This window comes from Harmonia axyridis, chromosome 6 (assembly GCF_914767665.1).
Source record: "Harmonia axyridis chromosome 6, icHarAxyr1.1, whole genome shotgun sequence".
Classification (NCBI taxonomy): domain Eukaryota; kingdom Metazoa; phylum Arthropoda; class Insecta; order Coleoptera; family Coccinellidae; genus Harmonia; species Harmonia axyridis.
In genome coordinates, this window is record NC_059506.1 from 40103418 (window position 1) to 40129402 (window position 25985).

The 25985-nt window shown below is 34.3% G+C and overlaps 2 long non-coding RNA genes across 3 annotated transcripts in view; one reads left to right on the top strand and one right to left on the bottom strand.

Moving 5' to 3' along the window:
- Nucleotides 1–8740: 8740 nt before the first annotated feature.
- The window catches only part of LOC123683411, a 48839-nt gene continuing 31594 nt past the window's right edge, over nt 8741–25985 (bottom strand). For both annotated transcript variants that reach the window (XR_006747977.1, XR_006747976.1), the window contains one exon: nt 8741–9077. This is a non-coding gene — a long non-coding RNA (uncharacterized LOC123683411). The remainder of the gene's footprint in view (nt 9078–25985) is intronic.
- LOC123683410 overlaps nt 19443–25985 on the top strand; it is a 53127-nt gene continuing 46584 nt past the window's right edge. The window contains exon 1 of the long non-coding RNA XR_006747975.1: nt 19443–19918. This is a non-coding gene — a long non-coding RNA (uncharacterized LOC123683410). The remainder of the gene's footprint in view (nt 19919–25985) is intronic.

Here is a 25985-nt window from a genome sequence, read left to right on the forward strand (position 1 = left end):
CAAGGTCAAGGTCATTTCAAGGTCATATGTAAATTTTGAGAAATCTGGTCAATGATTATTTTAGTTTTTGACCTTCCTTAAGGTTATAAGGCAGAAATAAAACAACTAAATACCTCTATTTTTTTTTATTATTGATATTAAAATTTTCATTATTATAGTACAGTCTCTAATTCTACAGAAAAAACTAACGTTCTAACGGAGAGCAATCGAAAGTAAGTACACTAGATGTCCAATCTGGTATATTTACCTTCGGTTCGGAGTTGCCATCGGTGGTATACAGGGTTAAAACTATTTAGAGGGCCTCTAAATGGATAGAACTATTTGAAGGGTCTCTAAATAGTTCTAGCTCTATATTAAAACTATTTAGAAAATAGAAGTGCCTCTAAATAGCTCTAAATAGTCCTAGCCTGTATAAGAACTAGTTAGAAGTGCCTCTAAATTGTTCTAAATAGTCCTGACCAGTAATAGAATTAGTTAGAAAAGCCTCTAAGCCTCTAAATTGTTCTAAATAGTCCTAAACTTTATAAGAATGATTTAGAAGTGCTTCTAAATAGTCCTAGTCTGTATTGAAATTAGTTAGAACTGCCTCTTAATCGTTCTAAATAGTCTTAGTCTGTATTAGAATTAGTTAGAAGTGCTTCTAAATAGTTCTAAGTAGTCCTAGTCTGTTTTGAAATGAGTTAGAACTGCCTCTAAATCGTTCTAAATAGTCTTAGTCTGTATTAGAATTAGTTAGAAGTGCTTCTAAATAGTTCTAAGTAGTCCTAGTCTGTTTTGAAATGAGTTAGAACTGCCTCTAAATCGTTCTAAATAGTCTTAGTCTGTATTAGAATTAGTTAGAAGTGCTTCTAAATAGTTCTGAATAGTCCTAACCTGTATTAGAATTAGTTAGAAAAGCCTCTAAATTGTTCTAAATAGTCCTAACCTGTATTAGAATTAGTTAGAACTGCCTCTAAATCGTTCTAAATAGTCTTAGTCTGTATTAGAATTAGTTAGAAGTGCTTCTAAATAGTTCTAAGTAGTCCAAGTCTGTTTTGCAATTAGTTAGAACTGCCTCTAAATCGTTCTAAATAGTCTTAGTCTGTATTAGAATTAGTTAGAAGTGCTTCTAAATAGTTCTAAGTAGTCCTAGTCTGTTTTGAAATGAGTTAGAACTGCCTCTAAATCGTTCTAAATAGTCTTAGTCTGTATTAGAATTAGTTAGAAGTGCTTCTAAATAGTTCTGAATAGTCCTAACCTGTATTAGAATTAGTTAGAAAAGCCTCTAAATTGTTCTAAATAGTCCTAACCTGTATTAGAATTAGTTAGAACTGCCTCTAAATCGTTCTAAATAGTCTTAGTCTGTATCAGAATTAGTAAGAAGTGCTTCTAAATAGTTCTGAATAGTCCTAACCTGTATTAGAATTAGTTAGAACTGCCTCTAAATCGTTCTAAATAGTCTTAGTCTGTATCAGAATTAGTTAGAAGTGCTTCTAAATAGTTCTGAATAGTCCTAACCTGTATTAGAATTAGTTAGAACTGCCTCTAAATCGTTCTAAATAGACTTAGTCTGTATTAGAATTAGTTAGAAGTGCTTCTAAATAGTTATAAATAGTCTTAGTCTGTATAAGAATTAGTTAGAAGTGCTTCTAAATAGTTCTGAATAGTCCTAACCTGTATTAGAATTAGTTAGAAAAGCCTCTAAATTGTTCTAAATAGTTCTAACCTGTATTAGAATTAGTTAGAAGTGCTTCTAAATAGTTCTGAATAGTCCTAACCTGTATTAGAATTAGTTAGAAAAGCCTCTAAATTGTTCTAAATAGTCCTAACCTGTATTAGAATTAGTTAGAACTGCCTCTAAATCGTTCTAAATAGTCCTAACCTGTATTAGAATTAGTTAGAAAAGCCTCTAAATTGTTCTAAATAGTCCTAACCTGTATTAGAATTAGTTAGAACTGCCTCTTAATCGTTCTAAATAGTCTTAGTCTGTATTAGAATTAGTTAGAAGTGCTTCTAAATAGTTCTGAATAGTCCTAACCTGTATTAGAATTAGTTAGAACTGCCTCTAAATCGTTCTAAATAGTCCTAACCTGTATTAGAATTAGTTAGAAAAGCCTCTAAATTGTTCTAAATAGTCCTAACCTGTATTAGAATTAGTTAGAACTGCCTCTTAATCGTTCTAAATAGTCTTAGTCTGTATTAGAATTAGTTAGAAGTGCTTCTAAATAGTTCTGAATAGTCCTAACCTGTATTAGAATTAGTTAGAACTGCCTCTAAATCGTTCTAAATAGACTTAGTCTGTATTAGAATTAGTTAGAAGTGCTTCTAAATAGTTATAAATAGTCTTAGTCTGTATTAGAATTAGTTAGAAAAGCCTCTAAATTGTTCATAATAGTCCTAACCTGTATTAGAATTAGTTAGAACTGCCTCTAAATCGTTCTAAATAGTCCTAACCTGTATTAGAATTAGTTAGAAGTGCTTCTAAATAGTACTGAATAGTCCTAACCTGTATTAGAATTAGTTAGAAAAGCCTCTAAATTGTTCTAAATAGTCCTAACCTGTATTAGAATTAGTTAGAAGTGCTTCTAAATAGTTCTGAATAGTCCTAACCTGTATTAGAATTAGTTAGAAAAGCCTCTAAATTGTTCTAAATAGTCCTAACCTGTATTAGAATTAGTTAGAAGTGCTTCTAAATAGTTCTGAATAGTCCTAACCTGTATTAGAATTAGTTAGAAAAGCCTCTAAATTGTTCTAAATAGTCCTAACCTGTATTAGAATTAGTTAGAAGTGCTTCTAAATAGTTCTGAATAGTCCTAACCTGTATTAGAATTAGTTAGAAAAGCCTCTAAATTGTTCTAAATAGTCCTAACCTGTATTAGAATTAGTTAGAAGTGCATCTAAATAGTTATAAATAGTCTTAGTCTGTATTAGAATTAGTTAGAAGTGCTTCTAAATAGTTCTGAATAGTCCTAACCTGTATTAGAATTAGTTAGAAAAGCCTCTAAATTGTTCATAATAGTCCTAACCTGTATTAGAATTAGTTAGAAAAGCCTCTAAATTGTTCTAAATAGTCCTAACCTGTATTAGAATTAGTTAGAAGTGCATCTAAATAGTTATAAATAGTCTTAGTCTGTATTAGAATTAGTTAGAAGTGCTTCTAAATAGTTCTGAATAGTCCTAACCTGTATTAGAATTAGTTAGAAGTGCTTCTAAATAGTTCTGAATAGTCCTAACCTGTATTAGAATTAGTTAGAAAAGCCTCTAAATTGTTCTAAATAGTCCTAACCTGTATTAGAATTAGTTAGAAGTGCATCTAAATAGTTATAAATAGTCTTAGTCTGTATTAGAATTAGTTAGAAGTGCTTCTAAATAGTTCTGAATAGTCCTAACCTGTATTAGAATTAGTTAGAAGTGCTTCTAAATAGTTCTGAATAGTCCTAACCTGTATTAGAATTAGTTAGAAGTGCATCTAAATAGTTATAAATAGTCTTAGTCTGTATTAGAATTAGTTAGAAGTGCTTCTAAATAGTTCTGAATAGTCCTAACCTGTATTAGAATTAGTTAGAAGTGCTTCTAAATAGTTCTGAATAGTCCTAACCTGTATTAGAATTAGTTAGAAGTGCATCTAAATAGTTATAAATAGTCTTAGTCTGTATTAGAATTAGTTAGAAGTGCTTCTAAATAGTTCTGAATAGTCCTAACCTGTATTAGAATTAGTTAGAAGTGCTTCTAAATAGTTCTGAATAGTCCTAACCTGTATTAGAATTAGTTAGAAAAGCCTCTAAATTGTTCATAATAGTCCTAACCTGTATTAGAATTAGTTAGAAAAGCCTCTAAATTGTTCTAAATAGTCCTAACCTGTATTAGAATTAGTTAGAAGTGCATCTAAATAGTTATAAATAGTCTTAGTCTGTATTAGAATTAGTTAGAAGTGCTTCTAAATAGTTCTGAATAGTCCTAACCTGTATTAGAATTAGTTAGAAGTGCTTCTAAATAGTTCTGAATAGTCCTAACCTGTATTAGAATTAGTTAGAAAAGCCTCTAAATTGTTCTAAATAGTCCTAACCTGTATTAGAATTAGTTAGAAGTGCATCTAAATAGTTATAAATAGTCTTAGTCTGTATTAGAATTAGTTAGAAGTGCTTCTAAATAGTTCTGAATAGTCCTAACCTGTATTAGAATTAGTTAGAAGTGCTTCTAAATAGTTCTGAATAGTCCTAACCTGTATTAGAATTAGTTAGAAGTGCATCTAAATAGTTATAAATAGTCTTAGTCTGTATTAGAATTAGTTAGAAGTGCTTCTAAATAGTTCTGAATAGTCCTAACCTGTATTAGAATTAGTTAGAAAAGCCTCTAAATTGTTCTAAATAGTCCTAACCTGTATTAGAATTAGTTAGAAGTGCATCTAAATAGTTATAAATAGTCTTAGTCTGTATTAGAATTAGTTAGAAGTGCTTCTAAATAGTTCTGAATAGTCCTAACCTGTATTAGAATTAGTTAGAAGTGCTTCTAAATTGTTCTAAATAGTCCTAACCTGTATTAGAATTAGTTAGAAGTGCATCTAAATAGTTATAAATAGTCTTAGTCTGTATTAGAATTAGTTAGAAGTGCTTCTAAATAGTTCTGAATAGTCCTAACCTGTATTAGAATTAGTTAGAAGTGCTTCTAAATAGTTCTGAATAGTCCTAACCTGTATTAGAATTAGTTAGAAAAGCCTCTAAATTGTTCTAAATAGTCCTAACCTGTATTAGAATTAGTTAGAAGTGCATCTAAATAGTTATAAATAGTCTTAGTCTGTATTAGAATTAGTTAGAAGTGCTTCTAAATAGTTCTGAATAGTCCTAACCTGTATTAGAATTAGTTAGAAAAGCCTCTAAATTGTTCATAATAGTCCTAACCTGTATTAGAATTAGTTAGAAAAGCCTCTAAATTGTTCTAAATAGTCCTAACCTGTATTAGAATTAGTTAGAAGTGCATCTAAATAGTTATAAATAGTCTTAGTCTGTATTAGAATTAGTTAGAAGTGCTTCTAAATAGTTCTGAATAGTCCTAACCTGTATTAGAATTAGTTAGAAGTGCTTCTAAATTGTTCTGAATAGTCCTAACCTGTATTAGAATTAGTTAGAAAAGCCTCTAAATTGTTCTAAATAGTCCTAACCTGTATTAGAATTAGTTAGAAGTGCATCTAAATAGTTATAAATAGTCTTAGTCTGTATTAGAATTAGTTAGAAGTGCTTCTAAATAGTTCTGAATAGTCCTAACCTGTATTAGAATTAGTTAGAAGTGCTTCTAAATAGTTCTGAATAGTCCTAACCTGTATTAGAATTAGTTAGAAGTGCTTCTAAATAGTTCTGAATAGTCCTAACCTGTATTAGAATTAGTTAGAAAAGCCTCTAAATTGTTCATAATAGTCCTAACCTGTATTAGAATTAGTTAGAAAAGCCTCTAAATTGTTCATAATAGTCCTAACCTGTATTAGAATTAGTTAGAAAAGCCTCTAAATTGTTCTAAATAGTCCTAACCTGTATTAGAATTAGTTAGAAGTGCATCTAAATAGTTATAAATAGTCTTAGTCTGTATTAGAATTAGTTAGAAGTGCTTCTAAATAGTTCTGAATAGTCCTAACCTGTATTAGAATTAGTTAGAAGTGCATCTAAATAGTTATAAATAGTCTTAGTCTGTATTAGAATTAGTTAGAAGTGCTTCTAAATAGTTCTGAATAGTCCTAACCTGTATTAGAATTAGTTAGAAAAGCCTCTAAATTGTTCTAAATAGTCCTAACCTGTATTAGAATTAGTTAGAAGTGCATCTAAATAGTTATAAATAGTCTTAGTCTGTATTAGAATTAGTTAGAAGTGCTTCTAAATAGTTCTGAATAGTCCTAACCTGTATTAGAATTAGTTAGAAAAGCCTCTAAATTGTTCTAAATAGTCCTAACCTGTATTAGAATTAGTTAGAAGTGCATCTAAATAGTTATAAATAGTCTTAGTCTGTATTAGAATTAGTTAGAAGTGCTTCTAAATAGTTCTGAATAGTCCTAACCTGTATTAGAATTAGTTAGAAGTGCTTCTAAATAGTTCTGAATAGTCCTAACCTGTATTAGAATTAGTTAGAAGTGCTTCTAAATAGTTCTAAATAGTCCTAACCTGTATTAGAATTAGTTAGAAGTGCATCTAAATAGTTATAAATAGTCTTAGTCTGTATTAGAATTAGTTAGAAGTGCTTCTAAATAGTTCTAAATAGTCCTAACCTGTATTAGAATTAGTTAGAAGTGCATCTAAATAGTTATAAATAGTCTTAGTCTGTATTAGAATTAGTTAGAAGTGCTTCTAAATAGTTCTGAATAGTCCTAACCTGTATTAGAATTAGTTAGAAAAGCCTCTAAATTGTTCTAAATAGTCCTAACCTGTATTAGAATTAGTTAGAAGTGCATCTAAATAGTTATAAATAGTCTTAGTCTGTATTAGAATTAGTTAGAAGTGCTTCTAAATAGTTCTGAATAGTCCTAACCTGTATTAGAATTAGTTAGAAGTGCTTCTAAATAGTTCTGAATAGTCCTAACCTGTATTAGAATTAGTTAGAAAAGCCTCTAAATTGTTCTAAATAGTCCTAACCTGTATTAGAATTAGTTAGAAGTGCTTCTAAATAGTTCTGAATAGTCCTAACCTGTATTAGAATTAGTTAGAAAAGCCTCTAAATTGTTCTAAATAGTCCTAACCTGTATTAGAATTAGTTAGAAGTGCTTCTAAATAGTTCTAAATAGTCCTAACCTGTATTAGAATTAGTTAGAAGTGCATCTAAATAGTTATAAATAGTCTTAGTCTGTATTAGAATTAGTTAGAAGTGCTTCTAAATAGTTCTAAATAGTCCTAACCTGTATTAGAATTAGTTAGAAGTGCATCTAAATAGTTATAAATAGTCTTAGTCTGTATTAGAATTAGTTAGAAGTGCTTCTAAATAGTTCTGAATAGTCCTAACCTGTATTAGAATTAGTTAGAAAAGCCTCTAAATTGTTCTAAATAGTCCTAACCTGTATTAGAATTAGTTAGAAGTGCATCTAAATAGTTATAAATAGTCTTAGTCTGTATTAGAATTAGTTAGAAGTGCTTCTAAATAGTTCTGAATAGTCCTAACCTGTATTAGAATTAGTTAGAAGTGCTTCTAAATAGTTCTGAATAGTCCTAACCTGTATTAGAATTAGTTAGAAAAGCCTCTAAATTGTTCTAAATAGTCCTAACCTGTATTAGAATTAGTTAGAAGTGCATCTAAATAGTTATAAATAGTCTTAGTCTGTATTAGAATTAGTTAGAAGTGCTTCTAAATAGTTCTGAATAGTCCTAACCTGTATTAGAATTAGTTAGAAGTGCTTCTAAATAGTTCTGAATAGTCCTAACCTGTATTAGAATTAGTTAGAAGTGCTTCTAAATAGTTCTGAATAGTCCTAACCTGTATTAGAATTAGTTAGAAAAGCCTCTAAATTGTTCATAATAGTCCTAACCTGTATTAGAATTAGTTAGAAAAGCCTCTAAATTGTTCATAATAGTCCTAACCTGTATTAGAATTAGTTAGAAAAGCCTCTAAATTGTTCTAAATAGTCCTAACCTGTATTAGAATTAGTTAGAAAAGCCTCTAAATTGTTCATAATAGTCCTAACCTGTATTAGAATTAGTTAGAAAAGCCTCTAAATTGTTCTAAATAGTCCTAACCTGTATTAGAATTAGTTAGAAGTGCATCTAAATAGTTATAAATAGTCTTAGTCTGTATTAGAATTAGTTAGAAGTGCTTCTAAATAGTTCTGAATAGTCCTAACCTGTATTAGAATTAGTTAGAAAAGCCTCTAAATTGTTCATAATAGTCCTAACCTGTATTAGAATTAGTTAGAAAAGCCTCTAAATTGTTCTAAATAGTCCTAACCTGTATTAGAATTAGTTAGAAGTGCATCTAAATAGTTATAAATAGTCTTAGTCTGTATTAGAATTAGTTAGAAGTGCTTCTAAATAGTTCTGAATAGTCCTAACCTGTATTAGAATTAGTTAGAAGTGCTTCTAAATAGTTCTGAATAGTCCTAACCTGTATTAGAATTAGTTAGAAAAGCCTCTAAATTGTTCTAAATAGTCCTAACCTGTATTAGAATTAGTTAGAAGTGCATCTAAATAGTTATAAATAGTCTTAGTCTGTATTAGAATTAGTTAGAAGTGCTTCTAAATAGTTCTGAATAGTCCTAACCTGTATTAGAATTAGTTAGAAAAGCCTCTAAATTGTTCTAAATAGTCCTAACCTGTATTAGAATTAGTTAGAACTGCCTCTAAATCGTTCTAAATAGTCTTAGTCTGTATCAGAATTAGTTAGAAGTGCTTCTAAATAGTTCTAAATAGTCCTAGTCTGTATTGAAATTAGTTAGAACTGCCTCTTAATCGTTCTAAATAGTCTTAGTCTGTATTAGAATTAGTTAGAAGGGCTTCTAAATAGTTATAATACAGGATTGGAACTATTTAGAGGACCTTTTAATGGTTCTAATCTTGAAAGAGCTGTTCAGAAGGGACTCTAAGTAGTTCTTATACAGGGATAGATTTATTGAGAGGACCTCTTAATAGTTAGAACCTTCGTAGGAGTACTTAGAAGGACATCTGAATAGTTTTAATACAGGGTTAGAACTATTTAGAAGGGCCTCTGAATAAATTCAGAACAGGGTTAGAGCTATTTAGAGAACCTCTTAATAGTTACATACCATACATAGAATAAATAAGAAGGGCCTCTAAATAGTTATAATACAGGGGGTAAGGACTATTCAGAGGGCCTCAAAATACTTATTATACTGCACAGGAAACGATAAAAAGTTTTGCTCTTCTTAGAGCTCATCAGTATCGCACAACCTAACCAACGATGGCAACCAATACAAAAACAGAACATATTGAAAACAGAGATGATATAAATCGACGGCCAGGAGTAGTACTGCGACTATAAGTGTCAATGCGCCATCGAGCGTTCAAAACTGAAACTGTTCCCTCCAGAGTTGTATAGTTGGGCTGAAATCAGTAGATTGGGAAGATATTATTGTCCATTGGGTGTGCCCACGGAGATTTGTCGTCCAGTTCGACCTGAAATAAAATTATAGTTAGAAAAAGTCTGAATTTTTTGGGCGCTTAAATATCACTAGTTGAACGCGTGAATTGGTGAGGCGTTCTCAGCTCTGTTTACAGCGTTTCAAGCCGGGAAGACTGATGGAATATCAAAAGGGCATGGTAAACTTTGGCGTAGGACGGTTGGTTTTATTCAACAAACGCTTAGTAACTTCCGAGAGATGCCCAGTCCACAACGACTTCTCTCGAACAAGCAAAGAGTTACTGTACTATTGTGAAGTTGAATCGACAAAATTGTTGAATTCCAGTATTTGTATTTTCAACATTTTCAAATGCGAACCGTGAAAAAACCATAAAATTATTGAACTATACAAAAAAATTTCACACTAAGAATGCACCTATAGATGCAGCATTCTTTCAGGGTCCATCGTCTCGATGTACCGTCGCATGATTCCTATCATATCCCATGGGAAGATAATCATCCTCGGCCCATCAATTCGTCGGGTTCGTGACTGAATCGTCGTACTTAAATATGAATTTCAATTTTTACGGATTCACGCCAACTACCGGCGTGAGAAAGTCTTTAAAAACTACCTACCGCCTTCGAAGGCTATCATCGGCCTTTGAGGAATGAGAAGATCGTGGTTTCCGCTATTTTCTTCTGTTTTAACCGCCGACAAAAAAGGAACGATCGTCGGCTAGCTACTCGACTATTAACGTCGGGATGTTGCTGGATCAACTCTCGAATCGGCCTCAGAAAAATCCCTTTAATAATACGGATCGGAATTTATGATCACAGCGAGATGAAAGTCTCGGCATGATACGAAGATAATGCAAATTAAATCGATGACTGTTATCTGTGAATTCCTTGGAGCTTATTAAGGAGATACCCAAACTAACTTAAATAGTCCAACCGAAATCTAGTCTACATTATCCTTGAAAATTCGTCAAAAATCAAATGGTCCAAAATAACCTGCTCGAAATTAATGAGGGAGCATTTCAATGGGACAGGATCGACGGAAATGAAGTCATCTATATATTTTATAGAACGTGAGAATGCACAGTGTTCGATCGTTTCACGATCAGGAATTCCATCGTCGGCTGTTGACTGACTAATTGGTCGGTATATTTACAATTCGGATGTACGTCGTAGAAGACTAGATTACTTTGGTGGAGCGAACTACCAGAGTCGTTATTTCAATGAACTAATATTCGCGATTTGCATATGAAAATGTATAGCTTTTGTGAGCTTTAAGAGGATGTTGCGGTGTATAAATTGCCAATTAATTGTCCCAAAGGATGAATCTTTCCCGTTTCGAACTCTCCAGTTCTACTGGATAGGGAGCCAACTCTAAAATAACGTCTTATCTATCAATCACGAAGGAGCAAAGTTGTGCGGATAAGAATAATTTATAGTTAAAATTATGAATTCCACCCTGACTCTTTCGAGATCTCGCAAAATTAGTGGATTTACTCAAGAAATGACGATAGGAAGAAAGTCTCCAGAGGCCAAGTCTTGTGTCGGATCGTAAACATTTCCAGTTAATTGCATTGAACTTTTCCGCCATTAAGATCGACCGAGGCTGCGGCGGGGAGCGAGAAGAGGAAAAATCGTGCCTATATGAGTCTCGCGGAGCTCAATCAGACTAACGGAAGTAATAATCAAGTTACCGTCGGGCTGCCGCCCATCAGCCGATTCTCACGATGTACCAGTGGCCGCCCCTCTGCCCGCCCCCCTTTTACAACGCACACGCTACGTAGATTACGATCGAACTTAATGCGAGGCCTGATTTCCATAGGCGGAGACGGCGTACTTGTTACGACGATAATAAACCGAAAGATGAATTTGAAAAATGTCTAATGGTTTCGGCCGCTTCTTCGTCTGGTCATTCACCATCATCCATTCTATAAACTTCTATATATAGGAATAACATGACTTTAAGTTCATCTTGTAGTGGCCGGAAAAAACCAATCGCAAAGTTTTCCTGGAAGAACCGAGATATTAAAACAACTTCTTAATTTCACGAGCAATACATAGCAATATAATATAGAGTAACTATAAATGTACTCTAAAAAACATAGTATTTAAATCTGTTGAGTTTCTCACGAAATTCTAAAACGGAATCATTTTCAACTCGTAAAGATAGACGTTTATCGAAAAGATAAACATTGAATCCAGTTTGCTCTATTGATTTATTCATTAACATGAATATTTCCCTCCTGTCAAAAATTCTATGTATATGGAGAACAATTATCGAAAATTACAGCGAATATTTCCCTCCTGTCAAAAATTCTATGTATATATGGAGAACAATTATCGAAAATTACAGCGATACTTGCATTGTACTAAGCGAAACTGCACTGCGATAATTGTTCTATTCATAGATGCAAAGTTTCTATGCATCTTACACAGTTCGAATCTGTGGCAATTCCATTCTACATCAGTTTGACAAGTGATGTAACAGTTTATTCGGGAAATATTCCCCCGAATTACACTCGTGCATCAAAATGACCGGATAATTTTGATGCACTTGTGCAATTACTTACGATAATGAACTTGTTCAATTGAAAAAAAACATCAATGTGTCCGTCATCTAGAACCTTCCTCAGAAAATATATTCATTAGAAACTGGAATCTGGATGACCTAATCGTTAAATATTAAAATAACATAGTTGCTGCTACGGAACCGCTATCGATATTACTGAATTATACTTTCGATTATTTTAAAATGAATTTTCAAAATTGGACAAATGTAGAAAACATTTACGAAACGTTTTAAGTTCTATCTCATTCAATCCACGATGAAATTCAACTACAAAGTGCGCACGTCCGAACGAACCCGACATCTGAGCAGACAGTCCGCGACCTCCTCGCTTTCGTGCTCTCCCGATGCAAATATCGAAGATTACGATTTCAATCGACTCCTCTTCTCTTCTCCCAGCATCCGACGCTGCACCAAACAACAACGGCCTACTCTATACGATATGATGTATCGACGCGATTCCGTCGAGATACAAACACACAACAATTGTTTGCCGTGTTTGATTTCGATCGGTCTTTAAAATTGAAATTAAAAACGGCCCAAAGGAAGAGGAGCCCGCTTATCCCCCAACATTTGAAATTGGCAACAGGAGAATATGAGATGGAGGAGATCGTTTTAAAGTGTATTTAAAATTCTCTCCGATTCGCGGATTCTGTATACTCGGGTCCAGAGGAGGGATCTCTTCTGCTTTCTTTCTCCTGATAGATGTACGGAAGGGATGATCGCTAGGGGAGATTTATCGTTTAAAATGTAAAAGGGTATATTTGAAATGGAATGGGTATTCGTCGAAGATTGCGCATTGTCTTTGTACAAAAAGAATTTGGATATATTTCACTGATTAACTTGATGAATGCGATAGTCTAAATTTTAAGGGGTTTCCAGGAAATCTGTTCCTCTAATTCATCTAAGATTCTCACATATTTCATGGTTATATTTTATTATTATATGTCGTTATCTTAGTACTAGGAACTCTCCCGCCTCGGATTTATTTGCTGTCAAATTTTGTGATTAAAAAAATTGTTAAGCCAACCCACATTTTTCAATGCAAGAAATACGATATTTATGGCAATATTCCATTAATTTCAATAAAAATTCAGTGAATTAGAGAAAGGAATGTTGACCTAATATGTAGGTACTAGTAGGCTCGTGAACTCGTGAAAGAACATCAATGCCTTCTCAACTTGTATTATAATCAACTATTCCTGTATGTTCTAATTGCTATATTTCTCATTCCATTCTTATTCGCTAATATGCTTAGTAATAATACCCATAATTGACTAATTTCGATTTTACTCATATGTTACATTTTGGATAGCTATAACTCCGAAATAATTCGGCGGTGTATTCAAACATAAAAATCCAGAACTAAGTTAAATGTGAAAATATGTGATTCTAGCGTCGATTCACGACGTTCCTTCGAACCGGATCGCGTAAGGGGCCCATCCCAATCCGTGTCCTTGCAAAGGCCGCGCATTCCGACAGGTAATCCTCGACACCGTCCCGTACATCGCGATGTTTACGATCATTTTGTAAATAATAAGGCGCACTCCGTCCTGAATATCAACGACATGTATGCGTGCGTATTCAGCCCGCATCCGAAGACAATGGATCGGAGGGGGACATGTATGTTAAACGTAATTCACATTTGTGAATGGATAGATTCGAAGGGTGCTGTCGAGTGTCGAGGAATGCATCGCCATTCCTATAAAAATTAAATATTACGAATCGTAGAGCCAAGCAGTGTTGGGCGAGGTCAATATCGGGATCTACCCCCCTGATGGATCCAGTTTTATTCACCTTTTTTTAATAATAACTTGAATTGAAAAATGTCCATTAATCTCCAGATTTTTTCATATTCTCCTTATTTCCGTTATCTACTTCAATCCTAGATCGAAAATGCCACGTCTATAATCGAAGTTAAGTTTTCCGAACGAACAGCACCCATGAAAACTCGAAGCGGTAAGGTACGAGAATGACAAAACACGTTTCGATTGCGGTAAAAAAAAAATCCGGAGTGAACGTTCAGAGATCGGGCAGATAACGACCACCGCATCAGAAGAGAGACAGTCCAAAGCACCTGCCCGCAGTTCCCACGGTACGCCGGAAGTCCAATTAAGTGAGACCACCTCTTTACGCAACAAGCAAAACATTACCGTGTGTGTGTGTGCGAGCATCATCATCGTGATTAGGGATTTGTTATGGCGACCCGGTCGAAGAGAGGCATTAGCGTTCCTTTTTTTCCCCTTGATCTGATCCGACGAAGGGAGACAAACACACGACCGTAAAAACCTTATATCTGTTTCAACATCCATCGCGTGTTGGTTTAATTGTTGCGCGGGTTATGTTACTTTCATAACAAACTGGGTTATCTAACGTGCTACGATAGGGACTCGAAATCGGACATATGTTACCACAATATTTTTTTTGTTAAAATTACATGAAGCGAATGACAGTTATTCTATTCCCACTTTTGATATAACAAGCGTTATGAAAAATGTAAAATATCTGAAAAAGCAGAGAAACAATTTGTCATATTAAATAATTAAATGAGAGAATAACTGTCATTTGATTCCTATTAAAATGAATTTCCATTGAGTGAAGACAGAATCAATCCAAAATTACATAACAAAGTTTTTCGGTGAGCTTTTGAATATTCTCATTCGAGGAATTTTTACTTGTCTTTAACGTCGTTCCGACAAAAATGAAAATCAGATAAACGAATGTTCTGTAATTTTGTAGAGTAGGCGGGCTTACTACTTTGTTCATATTTTTGTAATTCATTGAAGCCAAAAAATGGACCTGAATATTTTGAAAACATTGTGGGCCAATGAAAGGAGTTTGTGGTGAGCATTTTGTGTTCCGAATAATCCAGCGCCAGTTTAGTTTCAGAATCATATGCGTACCATTTGATGCTATTCTTTTTGGGAGCTGAGATTGTAATTTTCCGATACTAGTTTTCTTTATCATCTCTGCTCACTGGGAAGGCTCTGTGATTCCTAATTCCCACATTGCCGATACCTCCCTGGATAATCTTAGAAGTCATTCTCTTGGGCTCTATTTATCACAAGAGGAAGAAATGCGAGATCTGTAATGACCTCTAATGCCTAGTTGGGCACGTTCTCATAGCTTCAGTGATACAAACACATGCTACTTGCTTAGACATGCCAGAATATTGTCCCATAAGTTATTACCGGCCTCACAATCATGACGTACATTGGAATATTTTTGCACAGTGCACATCCATCATAGCCTTGTTTGCTCAAGATCCTAATTCTATAGAAGCTTGCTATCTAGCGTTATCCCCAGATATTTGACTTCAGATTTCCACTTTCACGCAAATCTGTCCCATCCCAAATATTAACACTGAAGCTGAAATAATTTCGGTCTGATAAAATAATTATAATGATTTTGCAGTTCCCATATATGTTTATTATAATTATCAATACCTCACATCATTAGCGAAACAAACCTCGCAAGATCACAGTACAACCAAAAAAACCTTTAATTTTGTTGTTTTCTAGTTATCATAACAATTGATCGGCCTACTTTAAATTCGAAAATGAAAATGAATTATTTCAAATTCTTGTAACTTCTGAACAAAAACGATTGGTACTATCATCATCTGCCTATGTTTGTCATAGAAATCTTAGAACATCCTGTATAACGTTATTCGGTGTAAAATTGAAACATCTGATCTTTTCGCCTCACATGAAAGATAAAATTCTCTAACTCACCCAAATATTTTTTTCAAGAATGAACTAATGAACATCTTTGTGTGTTGACCACTGAGGACATGCCAAACAAGCATCTTAAATTTCATATTCAAGAAAGTCTTTTTCTCCCTAGTCGTCTTTCAAAGTCAAAAATTGACTGAAAATTCCAAAGAAGTTTCAAAATCAAACTAAAATTGCAGTTTGTCGGCAAACTAGTGGCGCGAAACCGTCGTCGGAGCAATTTCAAGAAATTTCTCTAAATTTTTCCAATGCACGCTAACGAGGAGCGGCGAAAAAAACCAGTCCGGTGGATTTATGCGAGTCCGTACGTCAGAAGACATTTGTTCGACAATTGTTTTATCTGGTAATTGCGGGGAAAACGGACGGGCGGCTACTGTTAGGCAAAAAATCGAGATTTATTGCATGGTGATTTTCAGAAGTATGAGGGCATGAGTCACACGGTGTATAATTACGGAGTCAGATTGAGATGAGAGAGAGATAACCGCATATATATGACTTGGACGCTTCGGGTACTTCTTGGATTGCAGGACCGTCTTAGGGTTGCAGGCGTAGTGAAGAGATTCTTACGATACTCCGAACTGGCATCCTTTGATACAGGATCGAAAACAAACCATCTATTTTAGAAGACGTCTTAGAAATTGAGATGTTGTGAGCTCAGATCAGATTTCAAAAATACTTTAACTGTGGGTGTGACAATATGCTTCTTCGTTCTCCTTTTTTGAAAAGTCAGCCTTACGGTACGTTATTTTTGGTCATTTTTAATTTACTCATGTGTAACGCTCATCATGTACTCGAAAAAGCTGAATTTTTATGATTGACTTGACTAGGTCCACTTGGTGGAAAATTAAATTGATTGATATTACCTAAATACTGGTAACTAGGTACTGACTATTAAAAAGCGCAAACTACGATACCAGTTGCTACAGCTTATTGTCCAGGGAAAGATAAAGGGCAAAAGATCAATCAAAAGAAAAAGACTCTGTGTTGAAGAATTTGAGAGAATGGTACAATTACAACAACTGCCAATTGTTTAGATCTGCAGTATTGAAAATGGGCATAACTTTGATCATAGCCAAACTTCGGAACGAAGACGGTAACTAAAGAAGAAGAAATACTAGTTAATTTGATTTCCACTCTTTCATTATGTAAATAACTTCAGATATCTTACATTTTGAATAGTTATTCAAAATGTTGAGAATGTGGAAACAGCGGAACAATTGTACTTTACATAATAAAAAAGTGGAATCAGAACAATTCGTATTCAATACTCAAACCATTTAGGTCCTAATCTGCCTATGTGTATCAAAATTAGACCAGTAGAAAACTTATAGTTCAATCTATGATCAAAACAAGAAACTCTTATCCAAATTTCTTTTCAAGATTTTGCGCTAAGAAAAAGGTGAGATATATTTGTTGTCGGGGCAACCGAACCCGATACCAGCCTGTGTTGGTCCGTCAGTGGCGAGCACGTGCAGCAATCGGGCAGGTGCGACCGCGCGCGCTGCCCGTCCCTCGCCCCTCGAACGGGCCGCCGCATGCCGTCACAGAAGCGTGGGAACGTCGTCGAGACGAGCTTCCCAAAACGCCGAACGGGCCGAAGGAAGGGGAGCTGACCTCGAGGCAATGACGTTAGGCCCACGAGATCCCATGGTCGACTCGTAACCAAGGTGAACGGTTTTGCAGACCACGGATATGTCACTTGTCATTCCGACCTATTTGACTCATGTCTGATTCACAATTCGTTATCGTATCGAATCATTGTTGAAGAAGAAGATGAAAATTGATCTCATTACGTCATAAATTGTTATGACGTATGTTATCTTGTTATCGAAAAGGAAAATTTGGGCCAAAGCATAATTTATATATTTTTTTCGCTATTATTAATATTGTTCGAAAAATTTTATGGTGCAGTTTGAATTGTTCTGAATAATAAAACTTTCGATAACCACAATATGTATTTTCTTCTTAGAATTAGAACTTATTCTATCGAATGGTGATAGTGATGATTTGTTTTTAATTTAATTTGAAGAAATCAATATGCTTGTGTCGGATTCTGGAATTAGGAGGGCCTATTTTCCTAATGATTAGTTCTGATCAATTTCCAAACCAATTCCGTGAATTTTACAATAAAAAGCTTCTGATTTGTGACAATTTTCTAATTATACCAACAGAGGTTCAGTAATGGAAATTATACGGAAATCTGAGCGAAAATATCGAAAAACAGTTTCAAACGACCGCCTTCCGTCCAATCGTTTCCTACGCCCCTGGAACAAATCCCAGAGCGTGTTGACTTCTCTTAACAATGCGCAATTATCGAAAAGTAGACGCCAAAGAGTGCAGAGAGCCGAGAAAGAAAGAAAGTAGTAGCGTTAACGGTGACGCTGACACGAGAGCTTTGTGACGGACGGACGTGTAGTAGAAAAGGACACGAGCAATTCGCGTGCAATTGCTGAATTGTTGCCGTCCTGTAACAACCCACCAATTCCGGTTCGTAAAGCGGACGACAGAGGGCGATACCGGTCGCTTCGGTCGGTAAAGATCGGTTCTTCCTGTAATTCTGGTCAGAATTTTCGCGCAAACGGGAAAATATCTGTCTTGGGGTTGTTACGACGGCGATAATAAAATATTGTTTTTTTTAGATTCCAATGTTTCAATAGACCCAAAAAAAAATTTTGATTTAATATAGTCTCCATTGTGAAGAAAATTATGATGGATTTAATTACGGAAAAATTTTTAATTGCACCTCAAAATGAATAAATTCATTGAATAATTGAATAGTTGTAGGATGATTCAGAATTCGAGAATTTGATTATTTCGAATGACCATTTTTAAATAATTTTGAGACTCTTCCGCATTAAATCGCATAAGTTGCACTCGAATTTTCCTATAACACTTGGACTATGACGCCAGTACAACCTATATAATTGAAGCCAAGCTCCTATAAGCCTCTGGACTAATTCGAATTTTGTGATTGAATATGTTGCACTTACTTTGATCAGGCTCTGACAAGTAAGAATTGTATAACTATTCTGAAACGTACGTTAGTATATTATCTTACTTACGACAGGTTTCATTAAACTTTGACTGACCGATCAATTCGTTGATTGTATTTAGAACTCTATGGAATTGTCGAAAATAAACTGAAATCATTGGCGATACTAATACTCTAATAGCGTATTCGACTGGCTGCACCAGTTCGAATTAATTCGAGCTAATTATGTCATTTAGCTCTACAAAAATTCGAATTAATTCGCACTTTGAAAAAGCAAAATCTTTCAATTGTTTATGAAATTTTTTCGTTCAAATGATTACTTACAATTTTTGTTATTTCTTTTAATACCAGGGGGGTTATATCCCCAATAACACCCCCTCTCCTCCTAATTACACATATTATGGTTTAAATTGAACAAAGAAATAATTTGATCGAACAAATCACCACTAGTTGATAAATCAATTAACTCTGATAAACAAATAGATAATATGTATCCAAATATAGGTATTAGATGTACCTAAAGGTTAAGCCAGAAATTCTATGATCATATTTTCGTCGTTTCATCCGTTGAAGAATAACTTTTAACAAGGATGACTCTTTTGAATTTTATAAACTTGATTTTCTTCTCGAAAATCACAATTGCATCTGAACCTAATCCTAACACAATCATGTAACCGTTTTAATTGTGGAATGTTTTTGGTTGAAAATCACCAATTACACCAATTAGATAATTTGCTCGATAATATCATTTCTGTTTTAAATTTCAGTTCATTTCTGATACTAGACTGATTAGACTTTAGATTTCAAACAACGAGGTGGTTGGCCAATCCAAAGTTTTATGAAACCCGCCGTAAGACTCAAAAATTTGAACGACAAGCCAATCGTTCATTTTAGATTCAAATGAATCAAAGCTGAACACTAGAATATTCTGGTGGTGAAAAACAAAAAAATAAGTTTTTTGGTGAAATCCACTTCAGTGGATGATGATGATGATGATGGCATTAAGTGGAACGATTTCTCTCAACTCCTCTGATTTCCCACGACTTCCGCACCCCTCCCGACTCAGCCACCCCTATATGTAGCACAACGGGAGGAATCTCTCACCTTGGCACAGAGATCTCCCCTCGTGACCCGCATTGTTCCGGTATTGCATAACAATGGAAAAGCACTCGCGCGATTGACCGACCCCTCTGATTCCGATATCGGGGATGATGGGAAAAAAAGGGATGTCACGTGCCTTCCCCAATTTACTTCCTGGTTCCTACTTCCTATTGGACGATCATTACCCTTCTGTGATTATTTGGTATGTATATAGTGGCGGGAAAAATCCACACGCACTTAGTGCTAGTCGAGCTGTGCCCTTGTGAAAATGGAATTTTGCGTTGATAGTCACGACCGAGATTGTGCGAATAATTTTCTAGATGAAGAGTGTTTGGATGCTGTGAAGATGTTAGTGGAAGTGGAAATTCCTCTTGTTTTCGGATATTCATGGAGATGATGATGTTTTAGTTTCTATATTGATTTGTTTTTTATAGTGTGCTTGGTTCCAAATATTCCAAAGGATTATTCTTAATTATGAAGGATTTTTATGTAGGTATCATTTCGAAATTTCTTCGGTATATAAATTTTCTCCTATTTCGTATATTGTGATATCATTATGGAATGAAAAAAAATCTGATCAGATTTTCAAATTGATTGATCTCATTGGTAATTAATTCGAAGTATACTGAAAATAAATCTCAAAAATATCGGTCCAGACAAATTTTTTGGAAATATATATTTCGGATTCATTTGAACACTGAACAAATATAAAACAGAAATTAGGTTTTCAAAGTAAAATCCCATAAATTAAAAATAGTTCGCGTTTGCTTTGACGACATTTTGTAAATGTTGTAAATCTTTATTTTCGGTAACCGAAGGATTGAAAGATTGTTTATTGGAAATTGCGTATTCACAAAATCCTCAACGATTTTGTTCCCATCAGAACATCCGGGTGGTTCTTCCTGTTCAACCGTTAACCATTAATAAAAGCTCGTTTCAAAATCAAATTGTCACGTTTGATTGAGTTTTCCTCAATTTAGTCTCGACGGGACGACGACGACGCGATGGTCCGGGAGATCCACAATTTGCATTCATTTTCGCCGTTGCACACTCTCATTAAAAAGTTGTTTCTTATATTGACCTCCATTCGCTCTCTGTTGTTTCTTACCCACTCGTCTCCTGCGAAAACGCGGGTAATTTTTTATATTTTCTCGAGCGATTAATGAACAGGGCGAAATGAGACAAATGAACGCAGGAAAGAGGGTTTCAGAGTCGGATTCAAACTGAACCTGACAGGACGAATTTCTTATATTATGAAGTGTACTTCATTTTTAATGAGATGGCTGATTTTAGATTTGTGAGGAATTGCTTTTATTAAATGTATAGAGAGCGTTCCATTATTGAGACCACGTTTTAATACGCTTAAGCGATGAAATTTTCGATTTTTGTTCCGACACAGTATCATTAGAATCCATTATAGCTAAATTCTTATATTGTTTGAAAATACAAAAAGTGTTAATGACCAATCATATGTTTTTCTAGTGGAACACCCTGTTTTTCATTGAATGAGATAGCATGGAATAAACGAACCCAAGTTTGTTTGAAGTTCATGATGTTAAAACTTGCTGTTTTTGAGATATTTCATAAATTGAAGGATCTGGAATAATCCTAATGACTCGGAAATGAATAAATTTAATCGAATAAGATTTTGAAAGTGCAATAGAAATATTCAATTAAAACATACGTGAACCCTGTGTATTTTCAAATAATTTGTGAATGTAGCACTAATGGAGCTGTATGATAGTGTGCTGAAAAAAATTCAGAAATTTCAGCGCTGAACCCTAATAGAGCGTGGCGCCAATGGTGGAACACTCAGTATAAGTATTGATGAGTTAGGAATCCCGAATTCATCAATATTCACAGATTTAAAAACTGAAGACATATTTTTGGAATATCTTATAAAATTGAGGAAACATCTCAAGCTATACAAGAAATTCGATCTAAGTACACGAATTTTGCATTTCATCGAGAAATTAATTAATATTTTGTATCAACGATTTGAATTGATAATTGTATAAATTATCACTAAGAAGACGTATTAAAAAACAAAAGATCCTATTCTCTTTTACGAATCCAAGCAACCGCTGTCCTCCAGAAGTGTTACTAACTCGTATCCAACATTCCACAGAGCGTTTCCCCTATTTATTCGACAAAAATCGATAATAAATTATCGATACGGGCCTGAGATGTGAACGGAGAGAAAAAGAGAGAGAACCATCGTCATCCACGGTCAGATTTTATTGGAAAAGAACCGTGAGAACCTGAGACAGGTGTTCCGTAATCATTTATACCGAGTCACAATTTAAGCTACCGAATTACGAAAACTCCAAATTTTTTATTGCCTCGCCAGCTAATAATCGTGTCCCCACGTTGGGACGAGGACGAATAGAGCTGAGGGAGAGGGAAGAACGGAAACGTGGCAATCAGTTTGAGTCTGTTTTTTCGCTTTTTTCTCCTGTTTTAATGACGAACTAAATCCGTAAAATATTGTTTACCTCGATGAGTTTTAAAAGTTTCCTTTTTTTTCCGGACGGTTTAATTGACAAACATAACAATTTTCGATGATGAGACCAAGTTGTTTTGGTCGAAGTGGATGATTGGACCGGAGATTATTTTCTTTTTTTCTTCGGAGTTAATTTCTGTATGAGTCACGCTAGTCTCAGATCGACGACATTCTAAGAGGGAGTATTTTCAAGACTGACTGACGTAAAAACGTTAAAAAGGTAGAGATATCGAGGACAAATAATCAACGATTGGTATTGAGATACAATGTTCATTAATGAGCAAAATCCATTTGCATCGATAAATCCATATTGAATTCACAATAAACACAACACCTATCTCGATAGCACCTGTTGAAATCGCAAATTATGGATAACCATATGACAATAATACTCACTAAAGAAATGATTCCTACGCATATGTGATTCATAGGTATTTATTTACAGATTTTCATTTTAGACAGTGGTGCGATAAATCAGAATGCGTTTTATGCTAAGATGTCTAAAAACCTGTTGTATGGACTGATTTAGATTTTGTTCGGCCAATTTTGAGAATATAAGTTAAGTTTCATTATGTCAACTGAAGGCAGCGCTTTTAACAAATTTTGACAGATTCTTGTTGTTTATTTTTCATAAATTTTATGATATTTTGTACCTATGTATTTTTCATTATAGTTATGACCTGTGTAAGCAATTTTCGAAATTGTAAGAACACCAATAAACTCTCTCTCTATTTCAAAGATTTGAACTCATTTTAGTAAAAAGTTTCTTGTTTGTTTCACGACTTTGCACGATCACATTCGGTTACTCATCGCTTTTGATTGGTCAGGATCAGGTTTTAATTAATGTATCCAATCAAAATCAACGGAAAAAAGATCGAAATGACAAATATGACATTGCGGCGCCGCCACGAACTAAAACTAATATTTTCAATTTGGTCGAATGTCGTTGCATTCAAAAATTGACGAGTGCATTCACCATGTTTTTAGACATCTTATTTTATGCCATCGATTATTTAAATTATCATGTTGTGAAATTAAAAATATTTATTATAAACCGATGATGAATTCTGCAAATTTTTAAAAAATTTGTACTACATTTTGGGTATAGGTACAAAATGTTGAAAGTTCAGGTTCAAATGTCAACAAATATAAAATAATGACAAATGAGATATTGAAATTCATATAATTATCTTATATCACAATGGTGTGTTCGACGGACAGGTTATTGACGTTTCCCGTAAATATTTTCGAATATACAGGGTATTTAATGAACATTTCGAAAAAATACAGGATGTTAATCTCTGCGTTATTTGGAGTCGAAAAGATCCTTTAAGTCTTTGTCCGGAAATGCTTCGTTTCCAAAATATAGGGCGTTACATGTTTTCCAAATAAATAAAAACTGGTATCTCGATATTTTCGAAACAGCTTGAGAAGAGTAGACTCTTGTATTCTAGCAGGAAGCGGCTATTTTCAACAATTTTAGCAATTTGAAAATTTTTCGATATAAAAAAAATATTGTTCAATAGTTCTACTTGATTATTTTTCGAACATCAACTGGTTTTCTATTTTTGATTGAAATCTGATGCATCCTAGAGAAATAACGCAGACGTTCTTTCTATTCAAAATTGAATATAAAAATAATATTTTGATGATAAAAAACCAATAAGCAGTTGAAATTTTTCTGAATATACTCGATGCATTTTTTTCGAACTAATCTTACACGTTTCAATGACAAAAAACCCCTAGACGTGTAAGCCCGGCTTTGGTTAGAAGGTCCTCCCCGAGTAGGAACTGAAGCCAGCCCCTTCTGTAAACCTGGCAATCAATCTTAATAACAACAACAAAATTTGAATTCGACCTCGACTATTTCTATGGACGCATCAGACGTAGTAGCCTAGCATTATACGAGATTACGACTTGTATACCTAATGGTCGTTTTTTTTTCCCGGCCGTTTTTTGTTACTAAGAAATAGAGCCAGACAAAAAAAGAAGATTACTCGTGGGGAATTGAGTCGAAAATAGTCCCGTAAGTGTAGTTCGTAATTCTCGAGAGGCCCTACGGGTAGGTATTACGTTGTTTTTTTTTTCACGTGGCCCTTCACAATGCGTTAGGGATTGATTGGTATAGAATTCGGTGTGTTGAAATATAACCCCGAGATTAGCTTTTTTCTGGCTTTGGAAATACTAATGGTTACAAATGCGGTAGCTTCGGGCCCGAATAAATCCCACCGGTCATTCTGAAGGGCGAAAAAAGAAATGGGAATTAATAGATGATCGGGGCTTTTGTGAGGTTTGTGCCCATAAAGAAATAATCTCGCTACTGGGACATCTACAATTTACTGTGGTCATATAATTTTCATGAGTGTTATGAAGAACTTCCTGAATGAAAAGATGTTTTTGAAAAAACCGTTTGGATTCAATATTTGTAGTTTTGAATCGCATTACTCCCGGATAATTATAAAAATGACAAACAGTTAATTGTCTGAAAACAACACCACACCGAAAAATTTATTCCTTACAAAAAAGTCTGTAATGTTCTAAATTTGAGCCGGGAATGATCTAAAAACTCACTGATGACAAATCCGCGTAATATGAAAAAAATACCAAATACTGAATATTTCCGTTGATTACAGATTCTATAGGGTGGTAATATTATATTGAATTAGTATTTAGAGATTCTTGCAGAATTTTGTGATGGAAGCCTGGAACCATAACTAGAATCTCGAAAAATAAATACCTAGTATTTCCATGACCACAAAACCAACAGTGTTTAGATTTTGAATGCTTGTATGAAAATCATAAGATGATCTCATTTCAATTTTCTGTACTTAGTTCTTATGAACTAAATACAGAAAATTTAAGAAGAATATTGGAGAAGAAAGATCCGAAACAGAAGACCACAGAATAAATAAATATATAGGGTATATAAATAATGATGTGGTCTCCAAGGGCACAACGGGCGCCAAAATTATCGACCGTTCGAAAGCTATTTTTTACGAATTTTCAATATATCAAAGAGAGAATTCAAATACATATTCAAAACTGAATTCAAAGAGCTCTCCAGCCTAATAAAAGCGAATGGACTGAAACTCTCGAAATATTTGTAAATTAGTCGAAGGAAAGAAAAATCTGAGAATAAACCCATTCGAAACATACGTAGATATTTTCGGAAAACGTTTCCTTCCTCATTACCGCCATATCCTACAGGAACAAGTAAACAAGCGATAATATTTGTTCGAACAAATCCACAAATCAGCACGTAAAAACGAGCACAAATAAAGAACGAATGTTTACACGAAAATATAAGTCAATGTCATCGCGATACTCGAACACTTCCTCGATGTTTTGTCCGAAAAGGAAGTTATTTGAATATATTTGTCGATCGAAGATAAACACGGAATCGTTTGTGCTAATATTTTGTTTGTAGCTTCATTTACATATTTTCGTGCCATCGTGCCAGATTGAGGAAATGTAGGAACCTCTGTTTGATTTACTCATAGAAATGGAAATAGGCCGAAACGGTGACTTCATTAGGTACATCGAACGGGCTTCCCGCCACAGTTCTTATCCTGTTTGCATGGTTGTAGAAAAAAATTCTTAAAATACATCAAGAAGAACGAGATTTTTTTCAATTATCACAAAACACAAGAATACACACAATATACACAGAATATGCGGAGTTAGATTTTACGAAATGAGACACCCAAAAAATCAAGATTTCAAGTTTCAAATATCGATAAAACAACAATATCGAATTATAGAAAAAAACGAAAGAAATAATAATAATTGAAATTCCGTTGAAAGCGAACCCGACGAGCCCACCAGGTCCCCGATTGTTGGACAAATCTAAAAAGGAAGGTCGGGGGAGGCAGTATCCAGATATTCCCACATAAACACAATCGAAATTAACCTGTCGGTTGGATTTCGCTTTTTCGTCTGTAACACCTGTAGCGAATTTCCATGGGCCCGCTACAAGAGGGTACACTTTGTGATGGTTATTAAGGTGGTTGACAAAGGACTTAACCGTCCCCGGAGGGGGGTTGGTCCTAAATA